This window comes from Herpailurus yagouaroundi, unplaced genomic scaffold (genome assembly GCF_014898765.1).
Source record: "Herpailurus yagouaroundi ecotype Mexico unplaced genomic scaffold, PumYag 29, whole genome shotgun sequence".
Lineage (NCBI taxonomy): Eukaryota > Metazoa > Chordata > Mammalia > Carnivora > Felidae > Herpailurus > Herpailurus yagouaroundi.
Window position 1 is genome coordinate 105,629,914 of NW_024412377.1, and position 14,706 is coordinate 105,644,619.

At 40.6% G+C, this 14,706-nt stretch overlaps 1 long non-coding RNA gene across 1 annotated transcript in view; it reads right to left on the bottom strand.

Moving 5' to 3' along the window:
* The window catches only part of LOC121015009 (uncharacterized), a 210,439-nt gene extending 199,622 nt beyond the window's left edge, over nt 1-10,817 (bottom strand). The window contains exons 1-2 of the long non-coding RNA XR_005783559.1: nt 10,748-10,817; nt 10,329-10,436 (exon numbers count right to left, since the gene is read on the bottom strand). This is a non-coding gene — a long non-coding RNA (uncharacterized LOC121015009). The remainder of the gene's footprint in view (nt 1-10,328; nt 10,437-10,747) is intronic.
* Between the last annotated feature and the right edge of the window lie 3,889 nt (nt 10,818-14,706).

The following is a 14,706-nucleotide window of genomic DNA, read 5'->3' on the forward strand; positions in this document are numbered from 1 at the left end:
CGAGCCCCGCGTCGGGCTCTGGGCTGATGGCTCAGAGCCTGGAGCCTGTTTCCGATTCTGTGTCTTCCTCTCTCTCTGCCCCTCCCCCGTTCATGCTCTGTCTCTCTCTGTCCCAAAAATAAATAAACGTTGAAAAAAAAATTAAAAAAAAAAAAAGTGTTTATGATTTCCTGGTAAAACTGAAGTGTCCAAACACGGTGATCCAGTAATCCCACTTTTATACGTATATACCTTAAAGATATGTTGCTTCTAGATACAAACATTCATGTTTAAAAGTGCTCATGGCAATACTCCTCATAGTTACCAAATGCTTGGAAGAACCATATATTTGCCCTTAGTAGAACGCACATATAAAATGTTTTATGTTCGGGGCGCCTGGGTGGCGCAGTCGGTTAAGCGTCCGACTTCAGCCAGGTCACGATCTTGCGGTCCGTGAGTTCGAGCCCCGCATCAGGCTCTGGGCTGATGGCTCAGAGCCTGGAGCCTGTTTCCGATTCTGTGTCTCCCTCTCTCTCTGCCCCTCCCCCATTCATGCTCTGTCTCTCTCTGTCCCAAAAATAAATAAACGTTGAAAAAAAAAATTTAAAAAATAAAATGTTTTATGTTCTTACAATGGGACACTACATTGAAACAGATCTGAATTTGTCACAGATATGTAGATAAACTTACAAATATGTGTGCAGGAAAAGGCAAGTCATAAATGGCAATTACATTATTCAATTTACATATAGTTCAAGAGGAGGCAGTACTAATGTAATTTTGAAGAATGCATACACAGGTAGTAAAAAAATATAAACAAAGAAAAAAGTACTGGAAAAGTCAGTCAGGGTCAGAGTTACCGTAAGATGCCAAAAGTCATTTTATGATGACACAGTGAAGAGAGAGAGTTAAAGGATGTAAGTGAAATTCTGTGGTTCCAGTAAACATTCTAGCTCACGAACCGACAGGGTTATATGGGTGTTTGCTTCACAGACAAATGTTTCCATGCACCTACAACCTTACACAATTTTCTGCATCCCACATTTTATAATAAAAAGGTTTAAGTCGATAAACAAACACACTGCTTTCCCCTGATTACCTTACACCTGCCTCTGACTTACCTAATCTTGCTTCTTATCAGAGATCGATGTTTACAAAATTTGAAGCTTAGAAAAAAATGTGAAGTTTTCAAATGGGAATTTGGCACTGAAATTTCACCGAGAAAACAGGTCAGACCGAGCTGTTCTGTTTGAAATGAAGGATGAGAGACAGGGATCATAGTTTACTCAAGTATCTCCCTTGCACATCCCATTACCCAAACCAGTAACACCTTCATGAAGCCCTACAACTCCAGGGCATGAAGAGTTTGGAAACCACTATTAAAGACTGTTGGTGCAGGAAAAAACCCTGGGTTTCATCTAACTTCATCTCTTCAGTTTACAGAGGGCTTTACACATGCCCCATGCCATCCATCCAGTTTATGGCAGAGCTGGGTTTAAAGCCAGATTTGATCATTGGCGGTACATTAATTTTCACAGCTTAGTGTTTCAGTGAAGTAGCACTGAGAGTGACTCATCTGCTATTTCTAATGTCTTCCAGAATTTTTCTCTTCTTTTTTAGAGAGAGAGAGAGGGACAGAGAATGCACATGAGTAGCGGAGAAGGGCAGAGGGAGAGAGAGAGGGAGACAATCTTAAGCAGGCTCCACGCTCAGCTTGGAGCCCAATGCAGGGCTGGATTGCACGACCCTGATATCATAACCTGAACTGAAGTCGAGAGTCAGATGCTTACCTGAACCAGGCGCCTCTTCCAGAAATGCTCTTGTAACAGCTAGCTCTATCAGCAATGCTTCAGCAATAAACCAACTTTACGCAGATGTATATAGATGTATGTGTATGTGCGCATTAATAAATATACATATATACTATATATCACACATATAAAATACATATTATAATGCATATTTATGTATATATGTATCCAAAAAAAAATAAGGCCACTGTATAAAATTAAAATCAGTTGGCCACTTTAACCTTAATGAGAAAAGCAAACAAAGGGAAGCATTCACAGGGTGGGTGAAAATCAGATTTGTTTCTTCTCTACCAAGGCAAACCAAGACAAAATAGGTTGAACAGAGCAAGGTGAAAGATTTAAAACACTACCTATCAGAAGAATCTCCCCATATTATGAGTGTCAAATGTAGAAGTAAAATATATCACCTCTTTTAGGGAAAAGATTCCAAAATTCTTTTATCTGATGGTTTGTAAAATAGGATAGATTCCTTTGGGACTTTCATAGTAACTGGAAGCACAGAACACTTTCTTCAGGGGCATTTTATGCGGATCTGTAAGATTCAGGTTGCCACGGGGGTGCGGCCACAGGGCCAGCCTCGCCTACTCCCAGTCCCATGTGGCAGCCAAGGAGGTGCACCATCCACACCGGCTTTCAAGAAAGAACTTGCCAGTTAGCTGTGAACAGGAGCGCTTGAGCCAAGGTCATGCTCTTCCTTGGCAGGGTGTAGCCAAACCTCAGCACCACAGGATCAGGTCACCCTTTCTGACGATGTGGGATGCCTCCATGGGGAATTTTTGTGCCATGGCACCTGTGGGCCTGGCTAAGACTCTCTAGAGCCACAGTGAAGTCTGAAGTCCTTCCTGCCTAAACCTCCTTCCCTCCCTTTCTCCTTTTATAGGTAACAGACCTACATCATGGCCTAAAGGTTTTCACTGCTTATTCTTGTTGCTTCTTCCTTTCATCTTTCATTACCATTATCCCCAATAAATCTCAGGCACTGTGAATTCCATGTTATTATCCCAGAAGACCCATCTGACAAAGAAGCGCAGAGAGGCTCTGATCACTGCAGTCTGTGTTCTTTCCTTTCCTAAGGAAAAGGACACTGCATATTATGCAGTTGCAGAAAAGAAGAAAGTTAATGTCCTTCATCATGATATATGCAAGTTAGATTGAAGGGAAAAAACAGACTGGTGTAGGAAAACTTAACAGCCCCACAAAATGGTTCTTGCGCAGAAATAATCTGGAAAGGGTCCTGTTCACTCCACCCCATTTATAACTTCTCCGTTCTTTATAAGATTTAGAGAAAAGGGGAATAAGAAGTACAGGAGACCTTAAAAATCTCCCTCTCTCTTTTTTTTTTTAATGTTTATTTATTTTTGAGAGAGAGAGAGAGAGAGCCAACTCACATACGCATGCAGGAGTGGGGCAGGGACAGAGAGAGAGGGAGACACAGAATCAAAGCAGGTTCCAAGCTCTAAGCTGTCAGCACAGAGCCCAATGCGGGGCTTGAACTTACGGACTGCGAGATCACGACCTGAGCCGAAGTCTGACGCTTCACCGACTGAGCCACCCAGACGTCCCTCTCTCACTCTTTATCAGAGGTTGGGAGAAAGAAGCAATAGGGAGAGTGGAAGCACTCCTAGAGAGGGCTGTCGAAGAATATCTCATCATTTGTTCCTGCTGAGCTTCTGACCCTGGTAGTCTTGCTGCACCCAGTGACTACCTGTCTCATTCCATCAGCTTCTTTTACCTTCCTGAGATATCCTTTTTCCAGAGAAGTATCAGAAAAGTCCCACTCTGGGGTAATCAAGACTCACTGATGCTTACTCTTGTGAGAGATAGGACCGTATTCTCTTTCATCTGAAGTGCTGTCGTTGCTAGCCGTTAGCTAGGAGTGGAAATCACCTTGTGCAGGCTTCCTCTGAATAAGCATGTTTCTGGCTCCTGGTCGTTCAGTGTTATTTGTCTGTCTTCTTGGCCTCCCTGCTCTCCCTGGAACTGTGCTAGTCCCTCTGGCCCACTGTGTTAGTAGCTTTAGTATGTGTCACACCCCACTGCCCGGGAAGGTGTTGGCAGATAGCTTCTGATTTTATAATTTGATAAATGACAGTGTGTTTACCTAGACAGTCATCAAGTTTGGAGGAGCAATGACAAATCATCTCAATTGACACGGTCCAGTTCAAATGCCACCTCTTCCAACTCTGGCTTCATTGAACATTGAAATGTGGATGGTTTATTTCCTGCCCTATTCATTTGCCTGTCTCTACTTTCTGACTCTTATTTTTCACTGCTATGCATTAATAATAATAATAATAATAATAATAATAATAATAATATCTTGAGATTTAAGGTTAATCACCCCAGGAGCTGTAATTTTGCATTCTGATTGCCTACTCACCCATGACTACTCTTAGATCTACTTGTAGAAATCTTGAAGTCAGAATTAGCCTCAATTGTGGCTTTTTCTCTGGTGCCATTGGAATTGATGAAAGGGAGCCCACTGAGCAAAACAATGCAGCAGGTGCATCTCCTTTTGCCTGTTAAAAATACTTAAAGCATTCTCTAACCCTCTGGATTTTGGAACTCCCTAGATCCCTTTCCCCCAACACACCACACAGGCACACACATATCTTGGGCCCCCTTCTCTCTTCTAAAAGTTCCCCATACCCACACCTGCGTGACTCTTATATTGTCTTGTCTCTACCCAGGCAAACTCTAACTACTTTTAGATTGATTACTGTGGTCTTTGGTCTTATGCATTTTTGTATCCTAGGTACCTATCTCAACAGCAGAATCATGGTAGGCATAAAATATTCTAGGAGAAAGGAAGAGAGGGAGGAACTAAATCAATCTAGGTATGTTTAAGATCTAATTATGCAAGTAAATGTGCACAAGTAATTTAATGTTTCTGAACCTCAGTTTTCTCATCTGTAAAAGGGAAATATAATAATGCCTTTAGAATATTTATTTTCTATTGTATAAAACTCTGTATAAAATCTAAAATGAAAATTATTCTTAAATCAGAAAACAATGGGTTTTCCGCCAAAACAGGCTAACCTTCCTAGAAGTAAGTATTAAATATCCGTTTGTGTTAAAAACAATCCGTTTTACTTTAAAGGCTCATACTGTGGGATGCATGATCCACAATGAAATTCCATTTCATTCTCACCCTTACCCCTCAAGCACTTTATTTTAGCTGTAGATTTTTATTTATATAATAAATATTTGCATTTATGTTCACCATGACAGCCTGAGTTTTCTCAACTATTCGTTCAGGTTGACTTCAAATACATCTAGATATTTTGTGGGTGAAGTAATTGCACTGACATTATAAAGTAAAATCTCCCAGAAAGAGACTGTTTAGACTTGTGTATGTGACCTATTTGTTGAATTCTCCTGGAAGGCTCTATGCCAGGAAGAAGAATTTTTTTCTCCCTACAGATTAAATCAAATATATGTTGCCAACACATAGACACAGAGCCACCATCCAGTAGGTTGACTCACTTGAATTTATAGTTATCATAAAGTCATTTGGAAAAACAAACTCAAGCTGTTAACCAGTGAGAACTAATCCCAAATTCAAAATCCAGTTCGTGAATGGGGCTACACCACTGTGGCCGTGAACATTTGATCATGTACATGTTCCCCTGAAGGCTGCGAATGACAAGCCTGATGGAAAGGAAGGGGGAACACTGGGCCTACAACACTGCTCACCAAATGTGCTGACTAAAGAGAATGAGCGATTCCGTCTGGGACCCAGAGTCTTTGGCAGCTCTCAGGGTAGTTTCTGCCTTTGGTGGCAAAACAAAGTTTGGGCTTTTTTTTTTTCTTTCATTGTTTTTTGAAAGGAGAGGAGTATAATCATTTTTTAACATTGGCTCCTTTGTGTTAAAGACAGTCTGTTAGCACACATTTTCAGATTTACTTCAGAAAAGAAACGAAATAGAAGTGTGGATGCATGTTAATTACCCAAAAACATGGTGCACCAGATGGCCACTGAGGTCTGCTTCAGTCTAGTAGGTAAATAATGCTTCGCAATCCCTTTGTCCCTCTGAAAACCAAATTTTCAATTATTTTCCTTCCTATTTCTGCTAATGTAGGAAGTAACCAAGGGCAACAGAAAGCTCCATTTACGGGTGGACCAGAGGGGGTGAACACCAACATTTTTCTTCCTTTTGCTAAATTATGTAGAATGATTGGGTCCAGAAGAAGTCAAGGAAAATGCCCCAAAGCACAGAATCAGGCCTTCAGTCAAAGCACAAACACCAGAAAAAACAAGCTTGTTTTTTCAAAGCATATGTAATGTTTCAGACCTTGTCTACCTTATTGATATAGGTGTAATGATTTTGACATCAAGATTCCCCTCACTAGGCTGTGTAATGAGCCTTCTTCTCTGACTTACAGGAGATTTTTAAATCAATTAGGTCACTATATACAGTCATGGTCCATTCTAAAAAAAACAAAACTTACACTTGTAAAATGTCTTTCTGCTGAGTTGGGTATACACAATAAATTCTGCATGACATTTCAAATACTACATTTCACCTCAGTATAGTTTGAAATACTACATTTCACCTCAGTGTGTTCCATGGTTGGAAGCATTAACTTCCATAACATGTCTGTAACTTAAGGGGCAGAGTAGTATGTTTGAGATAGTGGACTTTGGTCCTTCCCTCTCTTGTGGTCCCCTTCCTTTTCCCTCACTAAGAAGGTAACCGGCTATGCATCTGGTGCTCCAAATGATAGATGTGACCAGTGGGAGAGCAGAAATAATCTGCAAGAAAACCTAGTGGCTCAGTGTATAGACCAAATATCTGGTAGAATCTGGGAAGAAAGATCTAGGGAAAGAGTCCCATATCCTGGCACACATGCAATTAGGGAGACGTCAGACAAGATGGCACCGTGTACGTAAGAACCGTGACCTGCCAGTGGGACGAATGATGATGGGTGACTCAGGGAGGGCCAGGCCAGAGCATGGACAATACAGCCACTTCCTGCACAGTGAAGGACAAGTTCCCTTCCAGAACAAGCTTTCACATCATTTATGATTCCTACATTTACATAAAACTCTGGAGAAAGAAGCAGGTAGAGGTGGAAGAGAGACCTTCAAATTGATGGAGGTTATTTCCACCCTACTTGGCAGAACTGGTCTCAAAATAAAAATCAGATTGAGCTTGAAGGAAATAAAAACTTCATTTTGTGTAAATGAGTTTGCTGATTGAGGGTCATGCCTTTAACTTTTACAAAGCCAATCATGAAGTTGGGAGAAGGCGAATAAGGAAAACAGAAAGACATTTCCTAAATGAACTCAGGACAAATGAAGATAAGCAAACCAACAACCCTACTGAGGGAATTCTCATGATTCAGAGAACTGGCCATGCTACACATGACAGTTTCCCGTACGCCAAGAGCTTTGCCTACCTTAACCGATCCGCTCCTCCTAAAGCTCCGTGAGGATGGCAGGACTATTAATTTCCAAGCCACAGATTAGAAGAGTCATGATCATAGAAGTCAATAACTTGCCTAGAATTCAGAACTGGGCTAGTAGGAAGTTAAGAGTGCCAAACACTGCATCAAACTCTGTGCTATATTGCACCCTTAGTGCAACAAACAGATGCAAAGTAGGAGGGGTGATTTAAAGTACCCTCCTCTTGCTTCCTCATCTGCCTTGGCTCAGAATCCAAGCTCAATCAAGAACTAGGACCCAACCCCTTCAGAATGCCATCTGAAACTACAGATTCATCACAACCCATTTACTTCTTTCATTTCCACTCTCTCCATGGTGTGATTAGGGCTAATTACTTTATTTCCCAGTAAAACTAGCATGTTTCAGGGTCTCACAGTAAAACGCCATGCAAGTAAAAAACAGGGCATAGAATTAAACACATCTCTCCCTTTGGAAATTTTCTACTTATCTGAAATGAAGCGATCAGACAATCCTCATTTTTTCCAAATATAAAAGTGTCAGTTTTTATAAAAAAGAAAATGGGAATGAGGGATGGGTATCTATGGGATTGTAATTCAAGAAAATAAAAGAATTTTTCTTAAAAAAAATTAAAGGTTATTCGTTGGCCAGAACCATGAATGAACAGAACAAATGAGTGAAATTTCCTTTCTTTGTACTTTTTTGCTTTCCTCTCTGACATAGTGATTTTTTTTGTATTTTATAGAAATTGACCAAGTTTAGGGGCGCCTGGGTGGCGCAGTCGGTTGAGCGTCCGACTTCAGCCAGGTCACGATCTCGCGGTCCGTGAGTTCGAGCCCCGCGTCGGGCTCTGGGCTGATGGCTCAGAGCCTGGAGCCTGCTTCCGATTCTGTGTCTCCCTCTCTCTCTGCCCCTCCCCCGTTCATGCTCTGTCTCTCTCTGTCCCAAAAATAAATAAAAACGTTGAAAAAAAATTTAAAAAAAAAAAAAAGAAATTGACCAAGTTTGAAGTAGCACCTCCCTGAAGATGGAGAGTCTCATAAGACATAATGGATTCAACTTTCAAGTGACCAACTGACTGGCTCCATTTCCAGAATAGAAGCCAAGTTTTGCTTTAATATAAAGAACCAGATAGTTTCTCAACAAAGGTTTCTGCCTGGTAATCCAAAAAGCCTTCTCCAGTCTCTGGTTTAGTTTACCCAAAGCACACTTTGTTGTTTTCCCCCTCATTATAGCTTGCAGCAACATGCCATATCACTTGAGTCTTTTTCCTCCTCCTATGCTGGCTGCCCCATTCTAAAGTTCCTTTGCTGATTCATTCTCCTCTACTTGATCTTTACCAGTTGGAATTGCTCAAAGTTCAACATTTGGCCCTCTTTTACTCAACATTTTCTCTCCAGATGATTTCCTCAACTCGTTACTTTGGTTACTGTCAGAACAGCAGGGACTACTAAAGCTATAACTCTCTAGATCAGACCTCTCTCTGATCTCTAGGTCCCTATGTCTACAGACCACTAACATTCATGGATTGCTCACCAAGTGTTATGCCAAGTGCTGTACATGCATATTTTTAATTTAGTCTTTTATACATTTTCATATTTTACTATTTGCTTTGTTTCTAAGTATACATGTAACATACACATTCCTATAAAACTTTAAGGGATTAAAAAAAAAGATGACGAGTCATCTCAGCTCACCTACAATTCTGCTTCCTATACCACCTCATCTCATGCCCACACCATCAAGTATGAACTCTCAATCTTCACAACAACTCAGTAGAGGTAGTGTGACTGTTATCTCCATTTTACAGATGAAGAAAGTGAGGCATAAGAAGATTTAAAAACTTGTCCAAGGTCTCTTGGATAGTAAGTGGCAGAAGATGGATTACACATTCAGATTCGTCTTATTCCAACACCTTCACTATTTATTTTAGTTTTAATTGTTTTTTAACGTTTATTTATTTTTTAGAGAAAGACAGACAGAGTGTGAGTAGGGAAGGGGCAGAGAGAGAGGGAGACACAGAACTCAAAGCAGGCTCCAGGCTCCGAGTTGTCAGCAAAGAGCCCAACGCGGGGCTTGAACCCACGAACCACAAGATCATGACCTGAGGCAAAGTCGGACGCTTAACTGACTGAGCCACCCAGGTGCCCTCCACTATTTCATTTTTATTCTGTTACTTCACCTGGGCATCTCTCAGAATGCATCCCAAATTCAATTGTCCAAACTTGAACTCACAATGTTTCTGCCTTGTACCCACTCACCAAGCCTAGTCCTTCTGGTGGCTCTTAATGCTAGCAAATGACACACCAAATACCCATGTGTTCACTGAGATAACCTGAGGTTATCCTTAACACCCCTTCCTCCTTCCTAATCCACAACTAATCGGTCACCAAACTTTGCTGAGGTGGTTCCTAAATCTCTCTCGGATGTGTGAGATTCTATCACCACCTCTTGACTAGATCTGCTTCCAGACTTGACATCTTTTAAATCAACTTGCACACAACCACCAAATGGACCTTCAAAGAATGCTCACATTGGGGCATGCACCTCCCCCTTTAAAGTCTTTGGTTTTCCTATTGCTTTTAGAATCAAGTGAAATATCATTAGTATGGCTTCCAAGGCCCTCTTCAGTCCAACCTCTGCCTCCTTTCCTAAAGGTGTCTCTACCCCAGTCACACTGATCTTCTCTTAGTTCCTCAAATAAGTCATCCCCCTTTCACCCAGAGAATCTTCACACATGCTCTTCCCTCTCTTTGGAGTTCTGTTCCCCTCCTTCTTAACCAACAGTAGTCTTTTCAGTATACAAGCCTCAAGTTGCCCGGGTGAGCCTCTACTGCCCTCTTTATATATTTCTGTACTACTCTACTATATTCTCATACCATTTGGTACTTGCTTTCATCACTAAAGAGTTAATATACTGATGTATACATGTTTTCTCTACCAGACAATAAGCTACAGGAGGGTAAGGACAGTGTCTGTCTCACTTATCCCTGTGCCTGGAACATAGAAGGCTTGTAGCAACTTATGAAATGAAACTTGGTATGACGTTTAGTGAGTAGCCTACTTCATTGGCTTTCAAGTCTCCATTCCTGGAATATTGGGACGGTGGCACAAGTTTAGAAAAACGTTACCTCTTTTAGGCAAGTTGGATTCACTGCCAGCAAGGTGGCTTCTGGTAAGTGTATTCAGAAACAGTTCAAACAGTTCAAGGAGTTAGAGATGTTCTCCGATGGATGTCCCTAGGGAACAGAAAGAGGGCACTTGAAATCTTGGCCTTCTCCTTTCCCTCTCCTCTCAACCCGAGAATCGTCAGAGGAAGTCTAAACATTACTGGAAAATCTTTTGCAAGCTCGCTTCTCTGTTTATTTCCAAATAGTACTGTTTTAATTGATTCAAGTTTGCGGGACGGGATTCTAATTTCAAGACAACTCCCCAAACAATTCACCACAGAACAGAACATTGGAATTATGGTAGGTATAATGAAAATGCCACTGCATTCTAATATTGTCTCGTCCTCCATTGCTCCCACCCACAATTGGTTTTTTCGTACCAACAAAGACACAGCTGTATGAGCAGCAGGCTTCCATCTGTGGTCTCTTTTGCACTTGCACCATGCAGATATGGAAAAGCAAAAAACGTTCTTTACTTGATTTTATGTTTTCCATCATTTTGCAAGTGCAGAAAGAAAGAAAGAAAGAAAGAGCTGAAAGATCCTAGATCCTTGGGGGCTTTCCCTAAAACTGGCATTTCCAAGAAGTTCCATAGTCATTAGTTATATTTCTTTGGTCTTTCTAAATAATGTCATTGTCAAGAGTAGAGAAGCAAGTGGGGAGGAATGAAGGACAGATGGAGGACCATCTTTGTCCCATTACCTGGTAATGAACCGCAAATGTTCAGGGAAACTGCATCGTTATGCGAAAAAATAAAAATGATAAGGCACCTCGTGTTTTAGAACAGTTGTCAACTTCTTTATTCCCATTGTTTCCTTCATTCCCCATCATTGGACTGCCGTCAAATATTCATCAAGCAGGTTTACTTGTCACAGGTCATCTCAGCAGACTTTAAAGCCTGCAGGACAGAAAATGTCCTGGAAGTTGTAGTGTTCTCTGATCACTTAGCTACTGCTTTTATCAGCTCTCTAGATGTTTGTTCTGTGCAGTTTTTCAGGCCACTGCTGCCACCGACTCCATATTTGTTAACATGCTTTTAGTGAATCAACTCGCAATCAACTGGCAACCCGCATTCATCCTTCAATACTCAGTTCAAGTGTCACGTCTTCAGAAAGTTCCCTCATTTCTACAGTACGAGTTAAGAATTAAAATAGCCATTCTATTTTTTCTCTTATCGTTACAGGTACATATCAATCATACCTCTGGTTACAATGCTCTAATTTACATCCATGTCTAGATCCTTAATTCAGTGATTCTACTATTTCCTACTTTTGCTTATGTCTCTAGAGTCTAAAATATGAATGAGTGAATGAAAGAATGAATGAATGAAATTCACAGTTTGATTTTTATTAATTTCTTAATGGTACAGCAAAATGCACCAAATAAGCAAAAACTCTACGAAGTACAGTATGCCATCCATTGTCCAGCCTACTCCCTATAATACATGAACAGGAAGGTTTTTTCTGAAGAAATCAAAGACAAAACTAAACTCAAATTCTCATTTCTGTCTTCTCTCTGATCATTTTTTTTACCATTTTAAAATACAAAGAATAACGGGGTGCCTGGGTGGCTCACTCATTTGGGCATCTGACATTGGCTCAGGTCATGAACTCATGGTTCGTGAGTTCAAGCCCCGCGTCGGGCTCTGGGTTCACAGAGCCTGTTTTGGATTCTGTGTCTCCCTCTCTCTCTCTCTCTCTCTCTCTCTCTCTCTCTGCCCCTCACCACTCATACCCTGTATCTCTCCCCTTCAGATATAAACATTAAAAAATTTTTTTAAAATACAAAGAATAAGAAACCAACGCTAATTGCGTTAACTATCCAGCTTACTTTACCTTGCCAAACTTTAATTTGCTCAACTAAGGCTTGTAGGGATGGTGTGTGGATTCACTGGGGTCATGCACAGCACATCTAATAGCCCCTATTATAGCGCCTGACAGACAGTGAGTGGTAAATAGTACTCAACTGTCATTTTTATGAATATCAGGAACTTAGCGTCACATTTTGATTTTCCCTTATTCTCCCCATGCCCCTGCTCGTACAAAGCTGTTAGCCATAAAGAACTGATCAAAAGACAGGAAATGAGAGGGAAAATGTAAAATCAAAATGGCCTAAAACCCAGAAAATACATCTTTGAAGAGTAACAATATATTTTATTAATATCAGATCCACAGGCAATCTATCTAAAGGAATTTTCACTACCCACGTGTCACTTCATCTTTGATAACTAATGCTTTGACATATCTTTTGGCTCAAAAGACTTATCACCTTGTAAAGCATGATATGTGTTTACTGGGACAGCTGCCACAAAAGCAGTTCTGCAAATAAACTTTGTTTAACTTGCTGCTTTCAGACATTAGGGAATGATCTTTAATATACATATGTAAAAGACATACATATATATATGTATGTATGTATATATATCAAAGGCACTAAACCCTTGGTTTCATAACTATAGTAGTCTAGTTAAAATTAATAGACAAAAGACTGTAATATATCAAAGAGTAACCATATCTATATCAGCTTTTGTATCAATGACTCAAAATGATTCTCTTTCTTTTTTCTTTGCCTTACAATAAAAAATAATATACCCGACATCAATTACAGGCCAAATTTTAAACTTAAAAAACAAAACAAATGTATTCCTAATATTTTCTTTTTTTTATTATTTTTTTTTTTTTTTTAATTTTTTTTTTTTCAACGTTTATTTATTTTTGGGACAGAGAGAGACAGAGCATGAACGGGGGAGGGGCAGAGAGAGAGGGAGACACAGAACCAGAAACAGGCTCCAGGCTCTGAGCCATCAGGCCAGAGCCCGACGCGGGGCTCGAACTCGCGGACCGCGAGATCGTGACCTGGCTGAAGTCGGCCGCTTAACCGACTGCGCCACCCAGGCGCCACTTCCTAATATTTTCATCACATATACCAAGACCTCTCATTTGCTACCCATGTAGGCATAATCAATAAGTCAATCAACAAACATACTGAGGACCTGGAAGGCACCAGTTTGCTGTTACTTGAAGATTCGTAGGTAAATAAAACACCCTACTTTCAAGAAACTTATGTTCTCGTGGATAAGACAGACTAAGAAATTAAAACTTTCATACTTTGTAACAAGTATCATTGTAAAGTTAATGATATGGTGCTTGTGGATCCCAGATGAGACAGAGAACCACGAAAGGCTTCCTGAAAGAAGAGGCATAAGTTCAATTTTAAAGCATGAACAGGAAACATTAGTCACTCAAGGAGGAAAGAAGTAACAAGGGGGAGGGACTGTGCAAAGGTGTGAATGCCAACAGTATAACTTGACCAGTGAACTACAAATAGATCATTATAGTGCCGTATGGAGTAATCCAGAGACCATGGAGAGGAGACAGGGCTTGGAAAATAGCTTAAGATCTTGAAGGGTCTTGCATGTAAGGAACTTAAGCATTCCCATTCATTGGTTGCTTGATTCATTCATTTACTGCGAGTGGGAGAGGGACAGACAGAGAGGCAGAGAGAGAGAATCCCAAGCAGGCTCCGCACTGTCAACATGGATACTGACATAGAGCTCGAACCCACGAACCGTGAGATCGTGACTTGAGCCGAAATCAAGAGTTGGATGCTTAACCAAGTGAGCCACCCAGGAGCCACTTAAACATTTTCTTGACAGCTACTGACAGCCATTTATGAATAAATAAGAAAGTGACATAACCAGATCTGCATCTCAGTAGATCACTCTGGCTGACTTGTACAGAATGGATCATATGCAGAGAAATATCAAACTCTGTCACCCATGGTAAATGCTCTTACATAACAACCTAGTGCCCTTGAAACACTAGTAGAATTAAGAATAACTTCACAAAACAAAATAGAGTTGTACAGCATGTGATACGTTGATATTTTCTACTGTTTAATTGTTTAAAATTCTGGCCTTGGCCTACCAAATTGATTTCACAACCCTCGAATGGGATGTGACCCAAACTTTGAAAAACCCTTGATAAGAAGAAATAAACCAGAGTCGGGAAGATCAGACAGGAGGTTACCATAGTAATTCAAGCAGTAAGAGATGTGGACTTAACTAAGGCAACACAATGAAAGGATATGGTAACTTCTGCCTTATTAATAAAGCTCTATTTGTTTCTCTTGCTATGACCTAGTGAAGTAACTTGGCAGCATGAGTGCACTTCTGAGATAGTCATCATCTGAGTGTCTGCCATGTTTCACACTGTGCAAAGAGCTTTACACATATATTGACTCTGATTTTGATCGCCACACTGCAGGGTGGATACTGCTGTCTCCATTTTACAGACAATACCAAAAGCCCAGGGAAACTGGGTAGCTCGTTCAAAGTCAC